Genomic DNA, 8,773 nt, shown 5'->3' with positions numbered 1-8,773 from the left:
TAATTTTCCTGCGCACTTAGGTATAAAATGTACTGTCAGATGAGATTAATTATTAAACTATGACAATATATGCAAATCATTTATCGTATACATTTTTCAACTATAGCTGATTTTTGTCATCATAGAATAATAAATATGAGAGGTGGCACTCATGAAAAAAAATGGAATTCGCATAGTATCGTTGCACTTGGATTCGACTGCCTGCAGAGTTAAACCATAAATCTCTCATACCATATTAATTATCCTGTAATAAGACAAATGTTGAAACGCTTCCTACGTGAACAAAACGAAGATCCTTTCTAAAGTCAGAATGGGTGCAGCACTGTTAAGGGTTTAAGTTTAAATACCTGAGCTACGTCAAAATAGCTTAAACGTTGCGAAAAATTATGAAGTGTGCGGCAGAGAGTAATCTTCAATACACCCTATATTATCTTTTCTTTCCGAACCATTCGAAGACAGCGCAGGAAGACACTCGCTTACGTGTCTCCGTGCGAGGTATCATTAGTTTGCAAGTATCTTCGTGGTATCATACGGATTGAGGGATATTCACAAATTTCACGCGGGAAACTTACGTTTCGAATTCTGCCTAGGCAGGTTTTTACGAGATATTTGTGCGTCTTTCTTCGAATGTCTGCCGCGTGAGTATTTCTGTCACTTTAGTTAAACAACTCTGTGATCATTCGGTTGCTCTTCTATTGTCACCTAATATGAAAACAACACAGACCACGCAATTTTACTAGTTTATTTAAACGGCAAAAATTCGTTATTTAATCGGGCGTGCCGCTGAAACGCCAAATGAACTATAACATTCGCATGTGAACTGAGAGGTGGGGAAACAACTGTCAAGTGCCTTGTTAGTTGGCGACGATAGTATGTGTCACATAGATGAGTGACGGCTTCTCCATCCTGACATACTTTAACGACCCTGACATTGTCTTGACTTTAATTTATAAACTTCATTCCTTCATTGCTTCATTGCTTTATAATCCATGACTCCTCCTCAGCAACGTGTGCTACCGTACCACCTTAACTATCAGAGTCGGCTGCGGTGGCCGTGCGGTTCTAGACACTTCAATCCGGAACCGCGTGACTGCTACGGTCGCAGGTTCGAATCTAGAACGCGGTCGGTCGCTAAGGCATCCACAACCGCACCGACTCTTACACTTTCTCGTCCTACTGAAATTGACGTCCACGCATGTATTTCTTTAGATCGCCAAAGATTTGAAAGATCTGGGTTGTACGTAGACTGTTGCAGTGTTTCCCAACCAAATAGCTGAAGTGTAGCTTCCGGCCTTCGACCGATCGGCTATGTGCGGGCGCGCTGGTAGAGGGAGGGGGGGGGGCGTTATCGTGCAACAGGATTATTCCGTCCGACAGCATTCCTCGGCGTTTTGAAGTTATTGTGCGTCGTAGTTACTGAGAAGTGTCTTCATAGCGTTGTTCATGGATTGTGGTTCCGCACTCGAGGAACTCCACTACCATAGGATTCCTGCAGTTAAAAAAGGTCATCATGACCTTACCGGAACTTGTGTGAACAGCTTTGCAGTTCTTTGCCGGGGGAGATGCGAGATATTTACACAGTTGGCTTTACCGTTTGCCGTCGGGCTGTAGGACGGGTTTATACTGTTCCACGATAATGTCCGCAACCCTCACTGCCAATGAGAACAAGTCTGCTTCAGCGATTTGGTTGGGTAACACAGCAGCATCTCCAGTACAGCCCGGATCTTTCATCTTTGGCGACTTGAAAAAAGACATTCGTGGACGTCGTTTTCAGTCGGACGACGAAGTGCAAGGGTCGGTGCGGCTGTGAATCCGTCGCCGGCCGACTGCGTTCTACGAAACAGGTTCAAAATGGTTCAAATGGCTCTGAGCACTATGCGACTTAACTTCTGAGGTCATCAGTCGCCTAGAACTTAGAACTAATTAAACCTAACTAACCTAAGGACATCACACACATCCATGCCCGAGGCAGGATTCGAACCTGCGACCGTAGCGGTCGCTCGGTTCCAGACTCTAGCGCCTAGAACCGCACGGCCACTCCGGCCGGCTACGAAACAGGAATTCAACGTCTCGTCTCCCAATGAGATGAATGTCTTGATACGTGCGGTGATTACTTTTGATGGAACAATTCCATGGTCCCACTGTGGCGGCTGCTCGTTTTTTTTTTTCTTCATTTTAAAACTAAAGTGCCGGTTTGCTGTCAGCGAGAGAGAGTGCCTTCTGTTGCTGCTGAGGATAAAGTACAGCGTGTCTTTCCCCTCCCAGGGGACACCGCCTTATCGTAGGCACTTCCAGTGCTGGGCGGGAGGCTTTGCATGCCTCGATGAAGTCGACAGCTATGCCGGCGGCAGCGTAGCTTCTGGCAAGGTCACCCAAGCCGGACAACTCTTTACTGAAGAGGCAGACGAAGTGTGTCCCGCAACATAGCGAAGGGGGGAGGGGGCTCTGTGCAGGGAAGCCAACCTCCCTAGGGGAGTAAACCCTAAAGAAATCCAGATCCTCCAAGATGGGGGTTGGGCGTGGGGCCGATAACCCCACACTGTAAAAATGACATATTACGGAACTTCAATAAGAGCATCGGATGATGGATGAGACACAAAAAACACGACCTCGGCAAAGAAAAAGGACAAAAGATTTGGCAATAGTAACATGAAATGCACGAGCAATGTTGACCCCTCGAAAAATGAAAGAAATACTTGATGAGATCATGAAATCGAGTACAACATTGTAGCGCTGCAAGAAATAAGATGGCAAGGACAAGAAGAGATAAATATGCCCCAGTATTCTCTTCTGTATAGTGGACAGACAGAAGAACAGGACAAGCCGGAACGGGATTCATAATGACAAAGGAGGATGGCAAAAGTATATAGGAATTTGAAGCCGTAAATGAAACTTAGATGACAGAGTGAAAGGGAAATTGAGAAATAACGGTAATAACTGAATACGCACCAACAGAAGAAGCAGAAGAAGAAACAAAGGAAAAGTTTTATGAAGATCTAGAAAGGGTATGCAGTAAAGTACAAAAGTATGATCTGTTCTTAGTTGTGGGAGATTTTAATGCACAGCTTGGGTGAAGCGGTAATGGAAGAGTATCTGGGAGATACACATTACATGAAGAAAGTAACGAGAATAGAGAAATGTTATGTCAGTTTGCTGCCAGAAATAATCTAAACATCAGGAGCACATGTTTCCCACATAAAAGAATACATCTCGGAACATGGAAATCAAATGTAAGTGAAGTAGTCAATCAGATAGACTATGTGTTAGTAAAGGCACGACACGCCACGTCAGTTATCCATCTGAGGAGCTGCAAGGGCCCTAACTGTGACTCAGACCACTATGCTGTAAAAACTGTAGTGAGAGAGAAACTATCTGTAACACCTAAACCCGGAATGGAGAAAAATACAACCTGGGACACAGAAAAACTGAGTGACCCAGGAGTTGAGAAAGCATATCAAGCAAAAGTTAGAGATGCACTGACTCCCAGCGAGGAAACAATGGGAATCCAAGACAGATGGACTAAGATCCAGAAAGCACTGAAAGAGGCAGCAGAAGACATAGCCGGATGAGAAGTAATACACGAAATAAGTGGTTTGACGATGAATGCAGGCTAGTAATAAAACTTAAAAATGCAGCAAGACTGAGAATGACACAGAGAGAAACAGTCTATGTCTCCTATTTCCTTTCATGAGTATTGGTGTGACCTGTGCATCTATTAATTTCCCAGCCTTTAGGTACGGAACTTCCGAAGAGCGAACGATTGCATATGATTGCTAGGTATGAGGCTGTTAATCAGCATACTATGAAAGGAATCTAACTGGTTTACAGTGTGAACAGGGAAGATTTGGCTTTATTAAGTGATTTGAGTTTCTTCGCTACACCGAGGATATCTACTAAGTTACTCCTGTTGGCAGCAGTTCTTGATTCTAATTCTGGAATGTTTACATTGTCCTCTTAGGTGAAGGAATTTAGGGAAACCATATATAGTAACTCCACATCAGCGGCATTGTCATTGGTAACATTACCATCGCTATCAGGCTACGCCCAACTGATGTTATTCTGGCTTCCCAAGCGGACAAAATATTGTGGATATTCCATATTACAGTATCTGCCTTCACAGGCTCAACTAAAAACCGGAAAAACTAAAACAGAAACATTCGGCAGATAAAATGTTCTGCATGTTTGAAGCGCACAGGGGAAAGCCTACTTATACGAGGGCTTACTGAAAAGTAATGCCTCCGAATTTTTTTATCTGAAAACTCTTCAAGCTTTTTAAATAAAACAAAAGTTATTTACATTCTATATTTTTATTCTTCCTGTCTACATGGGTACAGCCCTCTGCCACTAGTGGACTCCGATTTGTAGCGTGTAACATGGCGGTGTGTAGCGTGCGTGAGAAACGGCGTGTTGTAATACAGTGTCGAAATCGAAGAGTTCGTCCACACATGGAGCGTCCTCTCATAGCGGGCTATGTTGAGAAATAAATATGTAGACACGATGAATAAAACGTAGAATATTAATAACGTTTGTTTTATTTTAAAAAATTTAAAAGTTTTCACATGAAGAATTCGGAGGCGTTACGTTTCAGCACACCCTCGTTCAAAGTGCCCTTAAAAAAGTGTCCCGTATTATTAGAGGAGAGATTACTAGTCAAAAGTAGAAATGTCGAAAAATCCAGTCTGGAACCGCGTGACCGCTACGGTCGCAGGTTCGAATCCTGCTTCGGCAATGGATGATTGTGAAGTACTTAGGTTAGTTAGGTTTAAGTAGTTCTAAGTTCTAGGGGACTGATGACCTCAGAAAAGTCCTATAGTGCTCAGAGCCATTTGACCCATTTTGAACCGAAAAATCCTATAAACCTATGTCCGGAAAAAAATACTTATTGAAATATGCGTCTTTTGTTCGAGGAATGGCACCTAGTTGTTGATAGTGCAGAAGGTGCTCACTCGTCATTCTAGCAGCCCTCCACAAACTGCCACAGTATCAAACTTCCTGGCAGATTAAAACTGTGTGCCAGACCGAGACTCGAACTCGAGACCTTTGCCTTTCGCGGGCAAGTGCTCTACCATCTGAGCTACCCAAGCACGACTCACGGTCCGTCCTCACAGCTTCACTTCCACCAGTACCTTGTCTCCTACTTTCCAAAATTCACAGAAGCTCTCCCGCGAAATAGGAGACGAGGTACTGGCAGAAGTAAAGCTGTGGGGACGGGGCGTGAGTCGTGCTTGGGTAGCTGTGATGGTAGAGCACTTGCCCGCGAAAGGTAAAGGTCCCGGGTCCGAGTCTCGATCCGGCACACAGTTTTAATCTACCAGTAAGTTTCATATCAGCGCACACTCCGCTGAAGAGTGAAAATCTCATTCTGTCACAATATCATGTTGTCGAATTAGGTCACATGTAAGGGAAACACGCTGCAGAATACATCACTGCATTAAATGTATCCAGAACCGGAAATATAAGGGTCAAGTTCAGATGAAAAGAGTCACCAGAAACTTCTGGACCAACCAGTTCATCACTCTTTCATCGTCTGTGTTCGATTTACATGCCAGGAATAGAAAACAGGATGGTGCCCCATCGTGCATTAACCAAGTCCCTTGTCTTTCTGCAAAGGTAACATACTTCGGAAATTTGGAAATTTCTGGTAAGTTCCTGTGGGACCAAACTGCTGAAGCCATCGATCCCTAGGCTTACGCACTACTTAATCTAATTTAAACTAACTTACGGTAAGGACAACACGCACACCCACGCCCGAGGGAGGACTCGAACCACCGACGCGGGGAACAGCGCGAACCGTGGCAAGGCGCCCTAGACCGCATACTTCAATAGCGAGTGTTCATCAGAGACAGTGGATTTCGTCAGGGGTGCCGCAGGGAAGTGTAATAGGACCGCTTTTATTCTCTATATACATACATGATCTGACGGACATGTTGAGCAGCAATCTGCGGCAGTTTGCTGATGATGCTATGGTGTACGGAAGGCCACCTCTTTCAGTGACCATAGTTGGTGCTATGAATGGCACCTTGCTCTATATGAAGTAAATTGTTAGTTAATGCAGATGAGTAAGAGGAACAATCCCGTAATGATGGAGTACAGCATTATTAGTGCGCTGTTTTACACAGTCACGTCGTTTAAATATCTCGGCGTATCGCCGCAAAGCGATATGAAATGGAACGAGCATCTAATGATTGTAACAGGGAAGGCGAATGGTCGACTTCGGTTTATTGTCTCCCAGTAATTTTATGAGAGTATGGTTTATCTGTAAAGGAGACCGCATATAGGACGATAGTGCGATCTATTCTTGAGTATTGCTCGAGTGTTCGGGATGCGTCCCAGGTCGGATTAAACGAAGACATCGAAGCAATTCAGTGGCGGGCTACTGGATTTGTTACCGGTAGGTTTGAACAACACTCAAGTATTACGGAGATGGTTCGTGAAGTCAATAATGGGAATCCCTGGAGAGAAGACGACGTTCTCTTCGAGGAACACTGCTGAGAAAATTTAGGTAACCGGTATTTAAAGCTGACTGCAGAATAATTCTACTGCTGCCAACATATATTTCGCGTAAAAACCATGACGATAAGGCAAATCAGAGCTCATATGGTGGCATATAGATAGTCATTTTTCGCTTGCTCAGTTTACTAGTGAAAAAGGAAAGGAAATGACTAGTAGCTGTACATTTAGATGTAGAAGGTTTCTCTTTTATTACTGCCAAGGTTTATGTGACCATTTTGGCTGAGCAGGTCCATTTCAGGGTACAATGTTTGTTCCCCAAATATCATGTTGTGATCCAAGACAACAAGGCCGCTGTTCACACAGCTCGCATCGTCCAGGACTAGTTTTTTTAGCATGGGGACGAATTGTCGCATCTTCCCTGGCCATCACAGTCAGCAGATCTCAATATTATTTAGCCTTTGTAGTCTACTTTTAAGAGATCGCTATCCACATCCACCATCGTTACCTGATCTTGCTACCATCGTGCGGGAAGAGTGGTATAGGACTCCCTTACTAAACTCTGCCCGAACAGGCCATGAAGGCCCAACGGCACCGACCGGCCGCCGTGACTTCCTCAACTCACAGGCCCCACTGGATGCGGATGTGGAGGGGCATGTGGTCATCACACCGCTCTCCCGCCGTATGTCAGTTTACGAGACCGGAGCCGTAACTTCTCAATTAAGTACCTCCTCAGTTAGCCTCACAAGGGTTGAGTGCACACCGCTTGCCAACAGCGCTCGGCCGAAGGGATGGTCACCCATCCAAGTGCTATCCTAGCCCGACAGCCCTTAACTTCGGTGATCTGAATGGAACCGGTGTTACCACTGCGGCAAGGCCGTTGGCATAGGACTCCCTTAAAAATCATAAAGCACGTGTACTTATCTATTACGAGACGAGTGGAAGCTGTTTTGAATGCCAACGATTTTCCTACACCATCTGAGGCACAGTAATGTGTTGTGTTTGTAGTGTTACCATATTTTTGACCACCCCTGTATAATCAGTCATAACATTATGACCATCTACCTAACAGCCGGTATGTCCCCCTTTGTCACAGATAACACCGGCGACACGTCAAAACATGGAAGCAATGAGGCCTTGGTAGGTCGCTGGGGGAAGTTGACACGACATTCGCACTCATAAGTCATCTAATTCATGTAAATTCCGAGGAGGGTGGCAATGAGCTCTGACGCCACGTTCAATCACATACCAACTGGCTGCGCGGGGTAGCCGAGCGGTCTAGGCCGCCTTGTCACGGTCCGCGCGGCTTCCCCTTCGGAGGTTCGAGTCCTCCCTCGGGCATGGGTGTGTGTGTTGTCCTTAGTGTAAGTTAGTTTAAGTTAGATTAAGTAGTGTGTAAGCTTAGGGACCGATGACCTCAGCAGTTTGGTCCCATAAGATCTTACCACAAATTTCCAAAAACATACCAAATGTGTTCGATCGAGTTCGGATATAGCAAGTTGGGGAGCCAGCCCATCAACTGGAACTCGCCATTGTGTTCCTCGGACCACTCCATCACACTCCTGGCGTTGCGAAATGGCGCATTAGCTTGTTGAAAAATGCCAAGCCGTCGGGAAACATGACCGTCATGAAGGGTGTATGTTGTGTGCAACCAGCGTACGATACTCCTTGGCCGTTAAGGTGCCTTGCACGAGCTCCACTGGAATGTTCCTCAGAGCATAATGGAGCCGCCTCCAGCATGTCTCCGTTCCGCAGTATAGGTGTCAAGGAGTTGTTTCGCTGGAAGACGACGGAATCGCGCCCTCCCGTCGGCATGATGAAGAATGTGTCGGGATTCATCTGCCACTGCGCCAATGTCCAGAGCCTATAGTCACTTGCCAATTTCAGTCGTAGTTTCCAATGTCATGATGTTAACATTGGCACTTGGATGGGTCGTCGGCTGTGGACGTCCATCGTTAGGAGTGTTCGGTGCATTGTGTGTTCAGGCATACTTGTACTCTGCCCAGCATTAAAATCTGATGTTAGTTCCGCTACAGTTGGCCGCCTGTCCTGTTTTACCAATCGACTCAGCTTACGACGTCTGACATCTGTAATATGGGATGGCCGCCCAAGCCCACGACGTCTGGACGTGGCTTCACCTTGGTTTCGCCACGTGTTGAACACACTCACCGCTGCACTCCTCGAACAGCCGACAAGTCGTGAAGTTTCCGCAGTGCTCGTGCCGAGTCTCTCCATCACAATCTGCCCTCGGTCAAACTCAGATAGAACGTGCGCCTCCCCTACTCTACACACGGACAGTACGCTCACTGATACTACATGCACC

The 8,773-nt window shown here is 45.7% G+C and overlaps 1 pseudogene; it reads right to left on the bottom strand.

The window, feature by feature from the left end:
• Positions 1-7,217: 7,217 nt before the first annotated feature.
• LOC124723265 lies at positions 7,218-7,335 on the bottom strand (annotated as a pseudogene).
• Between the last annotated feature and the right edge of the window lie 1,438 nt (positions 7,336-8,773).

The sequence above is a fragment of the Schistocerca piceifrons genome, chromosome X (assembly GCF_021461385.2).
Source record: "Schistocerca piceifrons isolate TAMUIC-IGC-003096 chromosome X, iqSchPice1.1, whole genome shotgun sequence".
In the NCBI taxonomy this organism is placed as follows: Eukaryota; Metazoa; Arthropoda; class Insecta; order Orthoptera; family Acrididae; genus Schistocerca; species Schistocerca piceifrons.
This window is presented reverse-complemented; position numbering and strand designations above follow the sequence as displayed.